The following is a 21093-nucleotide window of genomic DNA, read 5'->3' as shown; positions in this document are numbered from 1 at the left end:
GAGAGCAAGACAGAGAATGTGAGTGCGAAACAGTGTACTGTGTGACTGTGTATTTAAAAGGCGGGGAGATGGAGCTAGAGATAGAGAAAGAGAGAATGGTGGGCCTAAGAGAGAGAGAGCGAGAGAGCGAGAGAGAGAGCGAGAGAGAGAGAGAGAGACAGAGAGAGAGAGAGAGAGAGAGAGAGAGAGAGAGAGAGAGAGAGAGAGAGAGAGAGCTAATAACACACATAACAGAACTCCTGTTGGAGGGATGAGATCATCTGGGTTTGAAACAAAATAATGAAAACAGGGGCACATATTGGCTGGGGGTGTGTAAGTCGCTCTGGATAAGAGCGTCTGCTAAATGATGTAAATGTAAATGTAAATGTGTGTGTGAGTGTGTGTGTGTTAGGGAGAGGGGGTTGAAAGGGGAGAGGGAACACAGTGGACAGTAAGGGTGTTATCCCAGCTACACCCCCCCCCACCCCCAATTCTCCACACGTGCGGGCGTGTGTGTGCATGTGTTCTGCTAAAGCTCTTGAACTTACTGCTACAGCAGCGTATGTTTTTACATTACTTTTACGCCTCTGATGAGTCCAACAGCTAATTTGATCGCCTACAGTAAAGTGCTCTACCAGAGCGACAGAGTCGGAGAGAGAGAGTGTGTGAGAGAATATGTATGAGTGTATACAGTATGACTGTCCCGTTAATGTGATGAAATGGACAAAGGTAAGACGGAGAGAGAGGTCTCAATGAGGAAGAACACACATCAGTGGGTAGGAGACTGTCCCACTGCTCTGTATTGGATCTGAAGTGTTTGTCTTTGATGGTGTGTAAGGGGGGGGGATAATATGCCTCTTTCTACCTTTCTCTTTCAAATCACCTGGGCCAACAAACCCATGAATAGACCGATACAAGTAAATAGATCAACACAAACACCTTTCTATGTGTCCCCAAACACACATTAAAGACAGGGTAGAGGGAGAAAGAAAGAAAGAAAGAAAGAAAGAAAGAAAGAAAGAAAGAAAGAAAGAAAGAAAGAAAGAAAGAAAGAAAGAAAGAAAGAAAGAAAGAAAGAAAGAAAGAAAGAAAGAAAGAAAGAAAGAAAGAAAGAAAGAAAGAAAGAAAGAAAGAAAGAAAGAAAGAAAGAAAGAAAGAAAGAAAGAAAGAAAGGCCGCCGTAGGCAGACCTGGCTCTCAAGAGCAGACAGGCTATGTGCACACTGCCCACAAAATTAGGTTGAAACTGAGCTGCACTTCCTAACCTCCTGCCAAATGTATGACCATATTAGAGACACATATTTCCCTCAGATTACAGAGATTCACAAAGAATTCGAAAACAAACCCAATTTTGATAAACTCCCTTATCTACTGGGTGAAAAACCACAGTGTGCCATCAAGATTTGTGACCTGTTGCCACAAGAAAAGGGAAACCAGTGAAGAACAAACACCATTGTAAATACAACCCATATTTATGTTGATTTATTTTCCCATTTGTACTTTAACTATTTGCACATTGTTACAACACTGTATATATATATACATAATATGACATTTGAAATGTCTTTATTCTTTTGGAACTTCTGAGTGTAATGTTTACTGTTCATATTTATTGTTTATTTCACTTTTGTTTACTATCTACTTCACTTGCTTTGGCAATGTTAACATACGTTTCCCATGTCAATAAAGCCCTTAAATTGAAATTGAAATTGAATTGAGTGACAGAGAGAGAAAGAGAAAGTGAGAGAAAGAGAGAGTGACAGACAGAGACAAAGAGACAGAGAGAAAGAGAGAGAGTGACAGAGCGAAAGAGAGACAGAGCGAGAGAGCGACAGAGTCAAAGAGAGAGTGGGGGGCGGTTGGTTGTTCAAAAAGGGGGGGGGTTGCATTGTTTTTTATTGATTATAGTACCTTTCATGTGATCCAACAAAAACATATTGTTCACATAAAAAAGCGAGAGAGAGAAAATCATTGGGGAACACAACTAGCTCCAGTCCAGAGAGTCAATGAAGGTCATTGATGTTTTACAGTGTTACAGTGTTGTCACTGTGTTCTCCCTCTCTGTCCAAGGACTCTGTGGCTCTGTGTTAGACAGCTACATTACAGTGTTGTAATCCATCCTGATTAGAGCTATGGGGCTGTAAATCGGTCCTGACTGCTCTAGGATGTCTGCTATGGGTTTGAGCTAAGCTGGGAGCCAGGAGAGGGGCTTTAAACCCAACGTGGTAAAAATAGAGAATATTTCAGAAACTCAGGAAAACGAGGGATGGAGCAAACAAGGCGCAATTTCAATTTAATCCTCCAGAAACGACAGAACAAATAATGCAACAAATATTGTGGTTAAATTCAAATATACTAATTGACAAAAAACCTTTATTTTTTGACAGAATGTTTAAAAAAAGGTATAATCTTCGTAAATGATATCATCGGTAGGACTGGTGGAGTTATGTCGCACATGCAGCTAACAAAAACATATGGAAATGTCTGCTCTACCCAAAATTACAACCAAATAATTGCAGCCTTACCGCCAAAAGTGGAAGAGGAAAGTGGAAGGGGGAGAAAGTAAGGAACTTGTCTGTCGGCCTTGCATTAAAGAACATAATTGGTTAAGGAAAACTGTGATAAATAAAAAAGTATATCAGTTTCACTTAAGGACCAAAGGATTGACAGCCGTCCCATATAGATTGCAAAATAGTTGGGAAGAGATCTTTGACGTACCGATCCCATGGCATAGTGTTTATGAACTGACACGCAAAACGACACCGGATTCAAAAATTAGAATCTTTCAATTTAAATTATTATATAAAATTCTTGCTACCAATAGAATGTTATTTATATGGGGGATACAATCTTCCCAGCTCTGCAGATTTTGCTGTGAAGAGACAGAATCATTAGATAATTTGTTTTGGTTCTGTCCATTTGTAGCTTGTTTTTGGACACAGGTCCAGGAATGGCTAAAGGATTGCAATATTTACCTGGAGCTAACCTTGCAGATAGCACTACTGGGTGATCTGAAAAGTCATAGTCAATCAATAATATAATAATACTTTTAGCAAAAATGTTTATTTTTAATTCACAATCTGTAGAAGCAATGAGAATAGAAAGGTTCAGAACTTTTGTAAAACATCACAGTACGGTTGAAATATATATGGCAAATAGAAATCCTATATGGATGGTGTTAAGAGATAGATGGGAGGTATTGAATAGAGTTGAAGGATGGGACTAATAACAAATAACAACAAATAATAACAAAGATAGCTAATAATGTAAGCATACTGTGTCCATAATAAGTATATAGGTTGTATGTTGGGAGCTTTTGGGAAAGAGCACAGTTAGAAAGATATGGCATATAGAAGCAAACCGGATGGACATCATGAAAATGATCGGAGAGGTTGAGAGTAGAAGAAGTTCAGGAGCAATATATATATATATATATATATATATATATATAATAGAATTATTGTAAAATGAACTCTGTCCATAAGGTGTAGATAGTAAGTATAGACCGGAAGTAGACGCCTGGGCATTGTTGTTCACTAATTTACTCCAAGTAGGGAAAGGATGGTTGGGTTGAAAAGTAATAAAGGGGAGTATATATATATAAAAAAACTATAAAAAAAATGTAAACTATTAAAACTATTAAAAAAAAAATAGGAATAAATAAGGAATAAAAAAATAAAATAAAAAATAAATACAAGGCGTACGACTAGAGCTGGAGGGCAGAGGGAAAGGGAGATGGGAAAAGAGGAAAAAGAGAGGAGGAAGAGGAGGAAGAGGAAAAGGTCTGTGGTTTGGTTCCCAGCCTCTCATTATCTCGCCAATCATTTTTTGGCTGAGTCTCTCTGCAGCCTTTTACGGGGCAGGAGGGGGCAGAGGAACAAGGGACACAGGGGGCGAGGATGAACGGGAAGAGCTGGGGAACAAGAGGAATGAGGAAGGATAGGTGCATCTGTGTTTGTGTGTCTTAGTGTGTATGTAATGAGCATTGAAGTGTGCATTTTTGTTTATGTGTGTGTGTGTGTGTGTGTGTGTGGTATATACACTATAAATACAAAAGTATGTGGACACCCCTTCAAATTAGTGGATTCGGCTATTTCAGCCACACCGTGTATAAAATCGAGCACACAGCCATGCAATCTCCATAGACAAACATTGGCAGTAGATTGGCCGTACTGAAGAGCTCAGTGACTTTAAACGTGGCACCGTCATAGGATGCCACCATTCCAACAAGTCAGTTCGTCAAATTTCTGCCCTGCTAGAGCTGCCCCGGTCAACTGTAAGTGCTGTTATTGTGAAGTGGGAATGTCTACGAGCAACAACGGCTCAGCCGCAAAGTTTGTAGGCCACACAAGCTCACAGAACAGGACCGCCAAGTGCTGAAGCGCGTATCGCGTAAAAACCGTCTGTCCTCAGTTGCAACACTCACTACCGAGTTCTAAACTGCCTCTGGAAGCAACATCAGCACAAAAACTGTTTGTCAGGAGCTTCATGAAATGGGTTTCCATGGCCGAGCAGCCACACACAAGCCTAAGATCCCCATGCGCAATGCCAAGTGTCAGCTGGAGTGGTGTAAAGCTCGTCGCCATTGAATCAGTGGAAACGTGTTCTCTGGAGTGATGAATCACGCTTCACCATCTGGCAATCCGACGGACTAATCTGGGTTTGTCAGATGCCAGGAGAACACTACCATAGTGCCAACTGTAAAGTTTGGTGGAGGGGGTATAATGGTCTTGGACTGTTTTTCATGGTTCGGGCTAGGCCCATTAGTTCCAGTGAAGGGAAATCTTAACGCTACAGCATGCAATGACATTCTAGACGATTCTGTGCTTCCAACTTTGTGGCAACAGTTTGGAAGGCCCTTTCCTGTTTCAGCATGACAATGCCCCCGTGCACAAAGTGAGGTCCATACAGAAATGGTTTGTCAAGATCGGTGTGGAAGAACTTGACTGGCCTGCACAGAGCCCTGACCTCAACACTTTTGGGATGACTTGGAACGCCGACTGCGAGCCAGGCCTAATCACCCAACATCAGTGCCCGACCTCACTAATGCTCGTTGGCTGAACGGAAGCAAGTCCCCACAGCAATGTTTCAACATCTAGTGGAAAGCCTTCCCAGAAGATGGAGGCTGTTATAGCAGCAAAAGGGGGGACCAACTCCATATTAATGCCCATGATTTTGGAATGAGATGTTCGAAGAGCAGGTGTCCACATACCTTTGGTCATGTAGTGTATCTGTCTGTTTTTAGAGAATGCTGCTCACATTTCCTATCATGGAGCTTTCTCTGATTATGAGCAGAAACAAGGAGTGTGAAATTAAAGGGTCTGATTGGGAGACCCCAGAAACACTGACCCACACGTACAGGCATAATTAGAAATACACACACACACACACACACGTCTCCCCTGCACATTGACACACATTCAAAACAGACACATATACTGGTTGTGCCTCCTTTTCGAGACAGCAAGGGGACCCAGTGAAGACAGAGGGGAACCATAGCCCTGGGTCATAAACGGGAAGGGGGAAGGGGTCCACATGTACTCTATGTCCCTCTCACTCCCTCCGTCCCTCCCTCCCTCCCTCCCTCTCCTCCCTCTCCCTCCCTCCCTCTCCCTCCCGCCCGCCCGCCCGCCCTCCCTCCCTCCCTCCCTCCCTCCCTCCCTCCCTCCCTCCCTCCCTCCCTCCCTCTCCCTCTATCACTGCTTATTTTCCTTTAAAGTGTGTGGGAAAGTATGAGAGTCTGGCTGTGCTCAAAGAAAGAAGGCAATTTAGTCTGTCTGTCTCTTTCTCTGCTTCTCTCTCTCTCTCTCTCTCTCTCTCTCTCTCTCTCACACACACACACACAAACACACACATATTGTGGAAATTCCCTCTCCAGCCTTACCTGATTCTGATGTTTCGTTGTCATGGTCCAGAGCCTCTAACACCAAGGAGAAAGATTTCTGTGGAGGACAAAGAGAGAGAACAAGGTTCAGTCAATTCAGTTTTGTCTAAGTATGTAGATCTGATACAAATAGATTAGTCACAGAGTTGTTAACAACAATCTGGCGTAAACACCCAAAAGAGCTAGCCAAGAACACAGAGTACAGTGAAGGAAAAAAGTATTTGATCCCCTGCTGATTTTGTACGTTTGCCCACTGACAAAGACATGATCAGTCTATAATTTTAATGGTAGGTTTATTTGAACAGTGAGAGACAGAATAACAACTAAAAAATCCAGAAAAACGCATGTCAAAAATGTTAAAAATTGATTTGCATTTTAATGAGGGAAAGAAGTATTTGACCCCTCTGCAAAACATGACTTAGTAGTTGGTGGCAAAACCCTTGTTGGCAATCACAGAGGTCAGACGTTTCTTGTAGTTGGCCACCAGGTTTGCACACATCTCAGGAGGGATTTTGTTCCACTCCTCTTTGCAGATATTCTCCAAGTCATTAAGGTTTTGAGGCTGATGTTTGGCAACTCAAACCTTCAGCTCCCTCCACAGATTTTCTATGGGATTAAGGTCTGGAGACTGGCTAGGCCACTCCAGGACCTTAATGTGCTTCTTCTTGAGCCACTCCTTTGTTGCCTTGACCGTGTGTTTTGGGTCATTGTCATGCTGGAATACCCATCCACGACCCATTTTCAATGCCCTGGCTGAGGGAAGGAGGTTCTCACCCAAGATTTGATGGTACATGGCCCGTCCATCGTCCCTTTGATGCGGTGAAGTTGTCCTGTCCCCTTAGCAGAAAAACACCCCCAAAGCATAATGTTTCCACCTCCATGTTTGACGGTGGGGATGGTGTTCTTGGGGTCATAGGCAGCATTCCTCCTCCTCCAAACATGGCGAGTTGAGTTGATGCCAAAGAGCTCGATTTTGGTCTCATCTGACCACAACACTTTCACCGAGTTCTCCTCTGAATCATTCAGATGTTCATTGGCAAACTTCAGACGGCCCTGTATATGTGCTTTCTTGAGCAGGGGGACCTTGCGGGCGCTGCAGGATTTCAGTCCTTCACGGCGTAGTGTGTTACCAATTGTTTTCTTGGTGACTATGGTCCCAGCTGCCTTGAGATCATTGACAAGATCCTCCCGTGTAGTTCTGGGCTGATTCCTCACCATCCTCATGATCATTGCAACTCCACGAGGTGAGATCTTGCATGGAGCCCCAGGCCGAGGGAGATTGACAGTTATTTTGTGTTTCTTCCATTTGCGAATAATCGCACCAACTGTTGTCACCTTCTCACCAAGCTGCTTGGCGATGGTCTTGTAGCCCATTCCAGCCTTGTGTAGGTCTACAATCTTGTCCCTGACATCCTTGGAGAGCTCTTTGGTCTTGGCCTGTTATGTGGGCAGCTTGTCTCTCCCTTTTCTGTTTCCCTTCCTCCTTGTTTTGTCCCCTCTGTGTCTGTTGTATCTGTATGTGTGTTTGTCCCCTTTATGTGGGTGTGTCTGGAGTGGATCAGGGGGCGTGCTCAGGATCTGCCTCTCCTGTGCAGCTGCGGGTTGTTTCCAGTGATTCCTGCCTACGCAGCTGCATCCTATTCTCTAATCAACCTGCACTACTAATTCCGGGGCATGGCTCTCCACCGGCGCCAGATCGTTGTTCTTACCAGAGCGGTAACTTGGCTCACCAGTAAAGTTATTTTGTCTTTGTCTTCAGCCTGGCTCTCCACTCTCCTTAACCTGTCATTTGTTTTGTCTTTAGTTTCGGACATACCTCCCAACCTGCCTGCCTTCCTGCCTGTCGGCCTGCCTGCCTGCCTGCCTGCCTGCCTGCCTCAGCCTCTCCTTCCTCCGGAGCCGACTAGCCCACTCTGTTCCTTTACTTCAGTTGTTTTTGGACTAAGACAATTTTAACTTTTATTAAATATTTTTGTTTCTTCCACTCCCTTTGTCGTGTTTGTTTCTCTGAGTGCTGGGTTGAACCATAGCCTAACAGAACGATCTGGCCATGGACCCAACAGAGAGACAGCACGGGCAAACGAAGACAGCTTCCAACAAGCTATCCAGGCTCAAGGAACGTTGCTAGGACAGCATGACCAACTGATTCGGACTCTTTTGGAAAATAATCATCAACTGCTGAACCAGGTGACTCAGTTAACTACACAAGTCTCTAAATTGTCTGTTATCAGTTCTCCATCTCTCTCTGACCCCCAGTTTGATGCACCCCAAGTTGGTTCCTCGGACATGATGCAGGCTTCGTTCCATCGGGAACCCCTGTCACGTCGCCTGAACCGTTCAATGGAGAATTGGACAAGTGCCGGGGATTTTTGCTTCAGTGTGACTTGATTTTTCGGCAGAGACCACTGTCATTTTCTACTGATTCCTCTAAGGTACATTATGTTCTGGGGCTGTTAAGAGGGAGAGCTCTGGTTTGGGCTGAGGCTGTGTGCTCAAATCAAACTTTGACTGGATTGACTTTCGCAGATTTTTCTGCTAAATTGAAGACTGTTTTTGACCATCCTGACCATGTGGGTAATTCCTCCAAGATACTTTTTAATTTGAGGCAGGGTTCTAACAGTGTGGCTGAGTACTCTATTGAGTTCTGGACTTTGGCAGCGGACTCCAAGTGGAACAATGTGGCACTTCAAGGAGCATTTCTAAACGGTTTGAATGAAGCCATTAAGGATGAACTGGCTGCTCGTGACGAGCCACATGATTTACATTCTCTCGTTTCCCTGTCCATTAAGCTAGACAACCGGTTGCGGGAGAGGCGTCGGGAGAGGCGGTCGGCCGCATCTAGGAGGACGAGTTCCCCAGCCTTCAACCACTCGAGTCTCGCCTCCCCGGAGCCGGCAGCTTCTTATTCCTGATTCCATCCCGAGCACAGAGGAGGAACCTATGCAAGTGGGTCAAGCTCGACTACCTCCAGCAGAACGGCACCGGCGCCTCCAGGCGGGTGAGTGCCTGTACTGTGGAGACGCCACACACATTCTGGCTACATGCCCTAAGCGGCCAAAAGACAAGGCTCAGCTCGTAACGGTGGGTCTACTTGCGAGCCCAGAGTTAGATCCTGAACCCATCATTCCCCGATTACAAGTACCTGTAACCTTACGTTTCCAGAGTCATTCCCTGCCACTCTCAGCTCTCATAGACTCAGGTGCAGAAGACAACTTTATTAGCCACCAGTTCGTTACACAAGCTCGTATCCCCATGGAGCCACTACCTACCCCCATTCGGGTCACAGCCCTTGATGGGCGCCTCCTCGGAGATAACTCATCAAACCATCCCCGTTTCCCTAGTGATTTCTGGCAATCATTGTGAAAGCATTCAGCTAAGAGTTATGTCTGGCTCAGCTACCTCCCCTAATCCTTGGCTTCCCCTGGTTGGCTCTTCACAACCCACAAATTGATTGGACACGTCACACCATTCTCAGTTGGAGCACTACTGCCATTCAGAGTGCCTTAGGTCAGCGGTTCCCCCCACTAAGTGTAACCCAACTCATCCCTCAGCTCCTCTTGATCTGTCATCTGTCCCCAAAGAATACCATGACTTAGCGGAGGTTTTCAGTAAGGACAAGGCTCTGTCTCTACCACCACATAGGCCTTATGATTGCCCTATTGAACTGCTTCCTGGTGCTCCCTTGCCCTCTAGTCGCTTATACAATCTGTCCCGACCGGAAAGAGAGGCAATGGAGCAGTACATTGGTGATTCTCTGGTCTCGGGCATAATCCGTCCTCGTCGTCTCCTTTGGGTGCAGGTTTCTTTTCGTGGAAAAGAAGGACAAGTCGTTACGCCCCTGTATCGATTTCAGGGGTTTAAACAACATAACTGTTAAAAACAAGTATCCCCTTCCACTCATCAACTCTGCTTTTGAACCTCTGCATGGCGCCACAGTTTTCTCCAAGCTCGACCTCAGGAACGCTTATCACCTTGTCCGGATCCGTAAGGGAGATGAGTGGAAAACCGCTTTCAACACTCCACTGGGACATTTTGAGTATTTGGTCATGCCCTTTGGGCTCTCAAACGCCCCTGCTGTTTTCCAAGCCATGGTGAACGATGTTCTTAGGGATTTTTTGAACCGTTTTGTCTTTGTATACCTGGATGATATTCTTGTTTTTTCCAAGTCACCCGAGGAGCATGAGTCACACGTCCGTCAAGTCCTGCAACGGCTCTTGGAAAACAAGCTGTATGTCAAAGCAGAGAAGTGTGAGTTCCACAAACAGTCTACATCGTTCCTTGGTTTCATCATTGAGAGCGGGCAGGTGAAGGCGGACCCCGAGAAGATCCGGGCAGTGACGGAATGGCCCATACCCACCACCCGTAAGCAACTTCAACGATTTTTGGGCTTTGCTAACTTCTACCGTAGGTTCATTAAGGGTTTTAGTAAAGTGGTGGCACCCCTTACTAGACTCACATCCCCAAAAGTCCCTTTTCTGTGGTCCCCTGAGGCGGAGCAGGCGGTAGGGGTTTTGAAGGAACTGTTTTCCACCTCCCCTGTGTTGATACACCCCAATACCTCTCTGCAGTTTGTTGTGGAGGTGGACGCGTCGGACTCAGGTGTGGGAGCCGTCCTCTCCCAGCACTCCCCCACTGACCAAAAGCTTCACCCCTGTGCTTTTTTCTCCAAAAAATTGTCACCCACAGAACGGAATTACGACGTTGGAAACCGAGAACTGCTGGCGGTCAAGCTAGCACTGGAAGAATGGCGGCACTGGCTGGATGGAGCTGAACTGCCGTTTGTGGTCTGGACAGACCACAAGAACTTGGCTTACATCCAAGCCACTAAGAGACTCAACTCACGCCAAGCCAGATGGGCCCTGTTTTTAGTAGGTTTAACTTTATTCTTACATACAGACCGGGGTCAAGAAATGTTAAACCAGATGCTTTGTCCCGCCAGTTTGCTGACCCTTCGGAGACCAGCGAGCCTGAGGCAGTCCTGCCTTCCTCATGCGTCGTGGCGGCTGTTCAGTGGGAGATCGAGTCTCTTGTGAAGACTGCACTTGCCACGGACCCGGGACCGGGTGATGGACCTCCCAACCTACTCTTTGTTCCCGAGACGGTCCGGTCTCAGGTGTTGCAGTGGATTCACACCTCCCGTTTTGCTGGTCACCCTGGGATGAGACGCACGTTGACGCTGCTTAGGAGACATTTTTGGTGGCCTTCAATGGAAACTGACGTTCGGGCTTTTGTGGCAGCCTGTTCAACCTGTGCTCGGGGCAAAGCCTCCCATCAGTCCCCTTCGGGGCTGCTGCTACCCCTCCCAGTTCCCAGCCGTCCCTGGTCCCACATAGCCATGGATTTTGTCACCGGCCTACCCAAGTCTGAAGGTAATGATACTATACTTACCATTGTGGACAGATTCTCTAAATCTGTTCACTATATAGCATTACCAAAATTACCGTCTGCCAGTGAGACAGCGGACCTCCTAGTCCAACATGTATTCCGTCCCCATGGAATACCTGTGGACATCGTATCTGATAGAGGCCCACAGTTTACTTCCCGTGTTTGGAAGGTTTTCTGTTCTGCTTTGGGTGCTTCCGTTAGTCTGTCCTCAGGGTTTCATCCCCAGACCAACGGTCAAACAGAAAGAGCCAATCAAGACCTCGAAGCAACCCTTCGTTGTGTGGCTGCTCAACATCCATCATCCTGGGCCAAACATCTGCCTTGGATAGAGTACGCCCACAACTCCCTCACCACCTCTGCCACTGGTCTTTCACCCTTTGAAGTTACCATGGGTTATCAACCCCCTGTTTCCTGCTCAGGAGAAGGAATTGGCTGTTCCTTCGGTTCAGGAGAACCTCCGCCGCTGCCAGAGAGTGTGGCGCGACGCTCGGGAAGCGTTGCTTCGGACCACCGACAGGAACAAGATGACAGCGGATAGGAGCAGGACTCCCGCACCTGTGTTTCATCCTGGTCAAGAGGTTTGGCTGTCGTCTAAGAACGTACCTCTTCGTACCAAATCACGCAAGCTGTCTCCTCGGTACCTGGGTCCGTTTGTGGTGGAGTCCATCATTAACCCCCGCTGCGGTTCGTTTGAAGTTGCCTTCAGCCATGAAGATACACCCTACTTTCCACGTCTCCCAACTGAAACCTGTGTCCTCCAGCCTTTTGTGTCCGCCGGCTGTTCCACCTCCACCTGTTCGTCTCATTGACGACCATCCGGCCTACACCGTCAGTAGGCTACTGGACTCTCGGAGGCGGGGTAGGGGGTCTCCAATACCTAGTCGATTGGGAAGGTTATGGACCAGAGGAGAGGTCTTGGGTCCCTAAGCGTTTTGTGTTGGATCCTCAGTTGATCACGGACTTCCATCACGACAACCCTGACAGGCCTGGTGGGTCGCCAGGTGGCGACCATTGAGGGGGGTACTGTTATGTGGGCAGCTTGTCTCTCCCTTTTCTGTTTCCCTTCCTCCTTGTTTTGTCCCCTCTGTGTCTGTTGTATCTGTATGTGTGTTTGTCCCCTTTATGTGGGTGTGTCTGGAGTGGATCAGGGGCGTGCTCAGGATCTGCCTCTCCTGTGCAGCTGCGGGTTGTTTCCAGTGATTCCTGCCTACGCAGCTGCATCCTATTCTCTAATCAACCTGCACTACTAATTCCGGGGCATGGCTCTCCACCGGCGCCAGATCGTTGTTCTTACCAGAGCGGTAACTTGGCTCACCAGTAAAGTTATTTTGTCTTTGTCTTCAGCCTGGCTCTCCACTCTCCTTAACCTGTCATTTGTTTTGTCTTTAGTTTCGGACATACCTCCCAACCTGCCTGCCTTCCTGCCTGTCGGCCTGCCTGCCGGCCTGCCTGCCTGCCTGCCTCAGCCTCTCCTTCCTCCGGAGCCGACTAGCCCACTCTGTTCCTTTACTTCAGTTGTTTTTGGACTAAGACAATTTTAACTTTTATTAAATATTTTTGTTTCTTCCACTCCCTTTGTCGTGTTTGTTTCTCTGAGTGCTGGGTTGAACCATAGCCTAACATGGCCATGGTGGAGAGTTTGGAATCTGATTGATTGATTGCTTCTGTGGACAGGTGTCTTTTATACAGGTAACAAACTGAGATTAGGAGCACTCCCTTTAAGAGTGTGCTCCTAATCTCAGCTCGTTACCTGTATAAAAGACACCTGGGAGCCAGAAATCTTTCTGATTGAGAAGGGGTCAAATACTTATTTCCCTCATTAAAATGCAAATACATTTATAAAATTTTTGACATGCGTTTTTCAGGATTTTTTTGTTGTTATTCTGTCTCTCACTGTTCAAATAAACCTACCATTAAAATTATAGACTGATCATTTCTTTGTCAGTGGGCAAACGTACAAAATCATCAGGGGATCAAATACTTTTTTCTCTCACTGTAGAGCTCGAAAATTCGAGCCCCTTGGGTGCTGCCATAGACTTACATTTGAAGTGCCCATCCAAGAAGGCTCAAGGTCATTGGCCACAGATAAAATGACGTCAAATCACGTTATATCTACCGTAGTTTTGATTGGACTGATAATATCAACATCATATTTTCAAAATCTTAGCTAGCAAGCTAGACAAGCAGTCATCATCATGCATCAAGTCGGCAATCTACTGGCAAATCCTTTTCAATCCTTGTCATATGAAAAGAAATTATAGATAAAACGTATCGGTGCTCATCGGCCATTGGACACAAACATTACACAACAAGTTGGAAATCTCAAATTCAACAATGAGTGCTAAGGTGCCACTGCAGCCCCGGGTTCGATCACAGGCTGTGTCACAGCCGGCCGTGACCGGGAGATCCATTGGACGGCGCACAATTGGCCCAGGGTCGTCCGGGTTAGGGAAGGGTTTGGCCGGCCGGGATGTCCTTGTCTCATCATGCTTTAGCGACTCCTTGTGGCGAGCCGGTTGGTCGTCTTCGGCCGTCAGTTCGACAGTGTTTCCTCCGACACATTGGTGTGGCTGACTTCCGGGTTAATCGAGCAGTGTGTCAAGAAGCAGTGTGACTTGGCTCTCGACCTTCGCCGAGTCCGTAGGGGAATTGCAGTGATGAGACAAGATCGTAATTACCAATTGGATATCATGAAAAAGTGGGTAACGCCATGGGCCAGAAAAGTTTGAATACATTGGCCATGCTGTCAATCCAGCATGACTTCTGCTGCGTTCAAAACAACTGGAAACTCGGATCTGGGAAATCTCAGACTTCAATGAATTCAAGACAACTGGGAACTTGGATAAAACTAGCTCCGACTGGGAAAATACGGAAAATTATTTTGAACGGTCATCCAACTCTGAATTCCAAATCGGGATTTCGGGCCTCTTTCTAGAGCCCACAAGAAGGTGCTGTGCGCGGCGCCACCTTCCTGTTCAAGTGAGCACAGCACAACAAGGTGAGTCCAAAAATGTATTGTATGCTGCTGCATAAATGATGTAATATGCCAGGGAGATATGTATACTGTAGCTGAGAAAGTAATACTAAGTGTATGTTGTGTAGTAAGCTGTTAGTAGCCCATGTGCCTCACCCTAATAATTTGCTCCCTTTTCACCTCATAACTTAGCCTACTGTTCTAACTTGGTGGTGCACATTTCTCCTGTAGCCTGTTTTAGAGAAATGTCATCATCAAATATTGTAAGAGCTTTCATTGTCTGCTTATATGCCCCCTTTATTTATCCTACGGTTCTGACTTGGTGTACAGGGAGAATACTGTAAGAACGGCCCATGTTCTGAATTCTGTCGCTGTACATTTCAAAAGTGCTGAACAAATAGTTATATTGACTACATCCGTCCTAGCTCACTCATTAATGTCTTAATCGAAATTACGGACGCACAAACACGCATGCGCACACACACACCGTGTACTCACTCAGTGTCACGCCCTGGCTCTGGGGACACGGTTATGTTGAGCCAGGGTGTGTAGATCTATGTACTCTATTTCTATGTTGGCCTGAGTGACTCCCAATCAGAGGCAAAGAGTGTCAGCTGTTTGCTGGTTGTCTCTGATTGGGAGCCATATTTAAACTGTCGGTTTTTCCTTTGTTTTTGTGGGTTCTTGTTTCAAGTTGGTTGTGTTTGACCGTGAACTGTCACGTTACCGTCTTTGTTGTTTTGATCGTGTTTCGCTCAATAAAGAGTATGTTTGCCTGCAACGCTGCGCCTTGGTCCTCATCTGTTCCTGACGATCGTGACAGAAGAACCCACCAAGACAGGACCAAGCAGCATGAAGAGGAGAGAGGATGGACCTGGGATCAGTGGAGTAGGAGTCTCGACTGGGCCAAGCCAAGTGAGGAGCAGAAAGGTTGGACTTTGAAGCAGTGGAGTGAGTGTCTGGCTAGAGACATGGAGACCTGGTCCACGGGTAGGAAAGAACCCCAGAAAATTTTTAGGGGGGCTCACGACGTCGGGGCAGCAGGAGGCCGCGATAGAGCGGTCCAACGGGTTGGCAGAGGAGGCCGCCAGGTTAAGGGGGCCACTGGTCGAAGAGGGGATGGAAGGTGGAGAGACACGGCGAGAGGTACTGGGGTGTGTTACCAGTCCGGTCCGGCCCGTTCCAGATCCCGGTGTAGGGCCAGTGGTGTGTGTCCCCAGTACGGTCCGGTCTGTTCCTGCTCCCCGCACCAAGTCTGTGGTGCGTTTCGTCAGCCCTGTCCGGCCCGTTCCTGCTCTCCGCACCAAGTCTGTGGTGCGTCTCGTCAGCCCGGCTCGGCCCATTCCTGCTCCCCGCACCAAGTCTGTGGTGCGTCTCGTCAGCCCGGCTCGGCCCATTCCTGCTCCCCGCACCAAGTCTGTGGTGCGTTTCGTCAGCCCGGCTCGGCCCATTCCTGCTCCCCGCACCAAGTCTGTGGTGCGTTTCGTCAGCCCTGTCCGGCCCGTTCCTGCTCTCCGCACCAAGTCTGTGGTGCGCGTCGTCAGTCCAGCACGGCCCGTGCCTGTTCCCCGCACCAAGCCAGGGGTGCGTATCGTCAGCCCGGCTCGGCCCGTTCCTCCTCCACGCACCAAGACAGGGGTGCGCATCGTCAGCCCGGTCCGGTCCATTCCTGCTCCACGCACCAAGCCAGGGGTGCGTATCGTCAGCCAGGTCCGGCCAGTTGCTACTCCACGCACAAGCCAGGGGTGCGCATCGTCAGCCCGGTCCGGTCCGTTCTGCTCCACGCACCAAGCCAGGGGTGCGTGTCGTCAGTCCGGCTCCGGCCAGCGGGGCCAGACCGGACCAGGGGTACTTTGGGGGGTTGGAGAGGAGTGGGGATCAGGCCCGAGCCGGATCCGCCGCCAAGGCGGAGTGCCCACCCGGTCCCTCCCCTGTGGTATTTAGTTGGCGCGGTCGGAGTCCGCGCCTTTAGGGGGGGGTACTGTCACGCCCTGGCTCTGGGGACACGGTTATGTTGAGCCAGGGTGTGTAGATCTATGTACTCTATTTCTATGTTGGCCTGAGTGACTCCCAATCAGAGGCAAAGAGTGTCAGCTGTTTGCTGGTTGTCTCTGATTGGGAGCCATATTTAAACTGTTGGTTTTTCCTTTGTTTTTGTGGGTTCTTGTTTCAAGTTGGTTGTGTTTGACCGTGAACTGTCACGTTACCGTCTTTGTTGTTTTGATCGTGTTTCGCTCAATAAAGAGTATGTTTGCCTGCAACGCTGCGCCTTGGTCCTCATCTGTTCCTGACGATCGTGACACTCAGGCCTGTTTTTTTACTTAGCAACCTTAGCAACGTATCTGTGTATTTTTAACCTGACTTGTAAGAGATAGAGTGGAACCAGTCTGTTTTGGTGGAACTGCAGGGTTGAGTAACAAGGAAACATTGTGTGTCAAAGCAAGTTTGTTTGTATGTTTCTGTCAGTGTGTGACAGAGTGTGTGGGTGCTAGGGGTGTGTGTATTTGCAGTATGTATTTAATAGCAGACTATTGTGGTTTAATAATAATAATAATAATAATAATAATAATGATTTGGTGGGTGCTTATATTTGTCCTATTGTTGTGTGTTAAAATGTTGGTATGCTTCTGTGCATCTGATTTGCATATCTGTGTTTATTGCATTACTGATAGATTACATTTTGAAGTGTGTTGGACTGTGTATCTGTTTTGTAGTATAGCATTATTGGATGCGATACGGTGATCTTTATAGCACAGTTCATACAAAAATGTAGTCCCAAGACCTTTTTTTTTCAACATCAAACAATTGGGCAATTCCACGGTGTGGGGTCAGCTATGACATGGCACATTGACTTAGAAAAAAATCGTTTTTTGGTTATTGTACTACAGTAGGTGAAGTGGATTTACATCCAGTAACGGAATTACGGTTACAGAATTTCATCATGGGTCCCTGATCTGTACTACACAGAAATGAAAAATTATGGATATGAATGTCATTATCTTCATGGAGATGTATTCTAAATAGGTACACAAAGGTATAAATATGCAATATCCTCCTTTGCATATTTGGTTATTATTCTACACACTGAATATTATTTTAATGAGCTCTGCCCCAAAACAAGCCCAAATTTGGTTGGTCCAGACAGGACCAAATCTAAACCAAACATAGATGTCTATAATTCACATGTTGGACATCAAAGTACAGAAGAGTAGAGTAGAGTAGAGTAGAGTAGAGTAGAGTAGAGTAGAGTAGAGTAGAGTAGAGTAGAGTAGAGTAGAGTAGAGTAGAGTAGAGTAGAGTAGAGTAGAGTAGAGTAGAGTGGGCTGGGTGGTAGCCTAGCGGTTAAGAGGTTGGGCCAGTAACTGAAAGGTTGCTGCTTCGAATCCCCAGGCTGACAAGGTGAAATCTGTCGCTGTGCCCTTGAGCAAGGCACTTAACCCTAATTACTCCTGTAAGTCGCTCTGGATAAAAACATCTGCTAAATGGCAAAAATGTAGAGTACAGTTCATTATAGTGTACTCAAATCTAGTGTGCTCTACACTGAACTGTACTCTACTTTTCTTTACTGTACTCCATTGTGTGCTGTACTGTGCTGTCCAAACTTGTCAACCCAACTGTGGTTTTGATATTTCTAATACCTTTAAAAACTTTTCTGGTAGATGTTTTCTAAAACCCCTTTTCCATCTGTTTGACCAGAAATTAAAGCTTTTGCTTATTCCTTATTTTTAGGATGAAAAATGGTTGAAAATATATATGCCTTAAAAATATATACTCTTAGCTTTAATTTGACACCCAATTTGACATGCTCCTATGAACTTCACATGTTGGTGCTCATGGGTCCTTTCACATGGAAATGACCAGGAGCAATAAAAGAACAATTAATATAATAGCAGGACTAAAATATTGCACAAAATGAAAGGAATTACAGTGTACAGATGTCATGATGAGTAACAATGGTTACTCTGGTCCCCGGGGTGTGACCCCAGCCTTAGCAAAAGGTCTGGTCACAGGTACACCCTTCCTGAGTGCGTGTGTCACCTGGCTGTGTGTCACACCCTGGCTCGGGGACTCTATATGTTGAGCCAGGGTGTGTGCATTCTATGTGTTCGTTTTCTATGTTGGGTATTCTAGTTGTTCTGTTTCTATGTTTGCCTGTATGACTCCCAATCAGAGGCAACGAGTGTCAGCTGTCGGCTGGTTGTCTCTGATTGGGAGCCATATTTAAACTGTGTGTTTTCTCTTGGGTGTTGTGGGTTTTTGTTCCGTGTCGGTGTGTTAACCGTTGGACTTCACGAGTCGTGTTTTGTTTGTTTGTTAGTACTTTAATTAAATAAAGTCATGTTTCTTTCACACGCTGCGCCTTGGTCCGCTTCCTGTAACGACAATCATGACAGAAAAACCCACCGTAAAAGGACCAAGCAGCGTGTCCAGGAGCAGGCAGACTGGACATGGGAGGAAGCGCCAGGAAAGGAGATAGAGAGGCTGGCGATGGCCCAGGTGGGCAAAGTGTGGTCCTGGGAGGACATGCTCGGGGGCAAGGGACCTTGGGGTAGGATCAAGGCCCTGGCGAGAGAGGAGCAGCGGCGTCAGCAGTGCCATCGTCGGACGGACGAGAGGCACCCCCAAGAATATTTTAGGGGGGGGGCACACGGCATGGGCGACTGGGCAGCAGGAGGCTGCCACAGGGCGTATTGGGCGATTTGGAGAGGAGGCCACCGAGTTTGGGGGGCCAGAAGGCAGGTTCGCGGAGCCTGGATGGAGAGCGGAACCAACTTCCCGTGCTCAGGCATGGCAGCATGGGACGGGGCAGGTTCCGCGGTATGCGGAGCGGCGTACTGTGCCACGAGTGGTCCGGCATAGTCCTGTACGTTCTGTGCGAGCACCCCGCACGTGTCGTGCGAAGGTGGGTATGCAGCCAGGACGGAGTGTGCCGGCTCAACGCTCGTGGTCTCCAATGCCTCTCCGCGGTCCCGGATTTCCTGCTCCAGTGTCACGTGCTGTTATGCCAGTACGGGTACACAGCCCTGTACGTCCTGTGCGGATGCCACACACAGTGCGTGTGAGGGTAGGCATTCAGCCAGGACGGGTGGTGGCCGCTCTTCACTCCAGGTCTCCTATCCGTCTCCACAGCCCAGCCCGGCCTGTCCCTGCTCCACGCACCAAACCTACGGTGTGCGTCGCCAGCCCTGCCCGGCCTGTTCCTGCTCCTCGCACTAAGCCTACGGTGTGCGTCGCCAGCCCAGCCCGGCCTGTTCCTGCTCCACGCACCAAGCCTACGGGGTGCGTCGCCAGCCCTGCCCGGCCTGTTCCTGCTCCTCGCACTAAGCCTACGGTGTGCGTCGCCAGCCCAGCCCGGCCTGTTCCTGCTCCACGCACCAAGCCTACGGGGTGCGTCGCCAGCCCAGCCCGGCCTGTTCCTGCTCCACGCACCAAACCTACGGTGTGCGTCGCCAGCCCGGCCCGGTCTGTTCCTGCCACTCGCACCAAGCCAGGGGTGCGAGTCGCCAGCCTGGTCCAGCCTGTTCCTGCCACTCGCACCAAGCCAGGGGTGCGAGTCGTCAGCCTGGTTCAGCCCGTTCCTGCTACTCGCACCAAGTCCGGGGTGCGAGTCGTCAGCCTGGTCCAGCCCGTTCCTGCTACTCGCACCAAGCCAGGGGTGCGAGTCGTCAGCCTGGTTCAGCCCGTTCCTGCTACTCGCACCAAGCCCGGGGTGCGAGTCGTCAGCCTGGTAAGACCGGTCAGCTGCTCCACAACGGAGCGTAAGCAATCCGCTCCGTCAATGACCAGTCCAGATCCAGCCAGCGGGGTCAGACCGGACCAGGGGCGCTACGGGGGTATTATGGAGGGGTGGTGGTCAAGGCCGGAGCCGCCTCCGAGGAGGAATGCCCACCCAGCCCTCCCCTGTTTGGGGTGTTTAGACGCGGTCGCAGTCCGCGCCTTTAGGGGTACTGTCACACCCTGGCTCGGGGACTCTATATGTTGAGCCAGGGTGTGTGCATTCTATGTGTTCGTTTTCTATGTTGGGTATTCTAGTTGTTCTGTTTCTATGTTTGCCTGTATGACTCCCAATCAGAGGCAACGAGTGTCAGCTGTCGGCTGGTTGTCTCTGATTGGGAGCCATATTTAAACTGTGTGTTTTCTCTTGGGTGTTGTGGGTTTTTGTTCCGTGTCGGTGTGTTAACCGTTGGACTTCACGAGTCGTGTTTTGTTTGTTTGTTAGTACTTTAATTAAATAAAGTCATGTTTCTTTCACACGCTGCGCCTTGGTCCGCTTCCTGTAACGACGATCGTGACACTGTGTGTGTGTGATCTGGGCTCTGCATGCATGTGTGTGTCGTAGCCTGCTGCTGGCATGGTAGCAGGTACAGTGTGGGGGAGAACGGGATATGGGTGGGGCAGCGGTTGGAGAACAGAGGGAGAGAGAGATAATATGGCATTTGAAATGTCTCTATTCATTTGAAACTTTTGTGAGTGTAATGTTGTTGTTTTTTTGTCCTTTTTTTAGGGGGTAGATCAGCTTTAATATTGCAGATAGATTGTAACTTCCGTCAATGTAATTGTCTGCATCACTTCCAATCCCCCATATGTTTTTTTCTCTCGCAAATATATATATATATTTTAGACATTTAGCAGACGCTCTTATCCCGAGCGACATAAAAAAAAAATCATACTGGCCCCCTGTGGGAATCGAACCCACAACCCTGGCGTTGCAAACGCCATGCTCTACCAACTGAGCTACACGGGACTACAGTATACAGTGGGGAAAAAAAGTATTTAGTCAGCCACCAATTGTGCAAGTTCTCCCACTTAAAAAGATGAGAGAGGCCTGTAATTTTCATCATAGGTACACGTCAACTATGACAGACAAAATG

The 21093-nt window shown here is 47.9% G+C and overlaps 1 pseudogene; it reads right to left on the bottom strand.

Annotated features, from left to right (window-relative positions):
* Positions 1-21093, bottom strand: part of LOC121560571 — a 62221-nt pseudogene that overhangs the window by 10940 nt on the left and 30188 nt on the right.

The sequence above is a fragment of the Coregonus clupeaformis genome, chromosome 5 (assembly GCF_020615455.1).
Source record: "Coregonus clupeaformis isolate EN_2021a chromosome 5, ASM2061545v1, whole genome shotgun sequence".
Classification (NCBI taxonomy): domain Eukaryota; kingdom Metazoa; phylum Chordata; class Actinopteri; order Salmoniformes; family Salmonidae; genus Coregonus; species Coregonus clupeaformis.
Note: the sequence above shows the minus strand (reverse complement) of the source record. Positions and strands in the feature narration are given on the sequence as shown.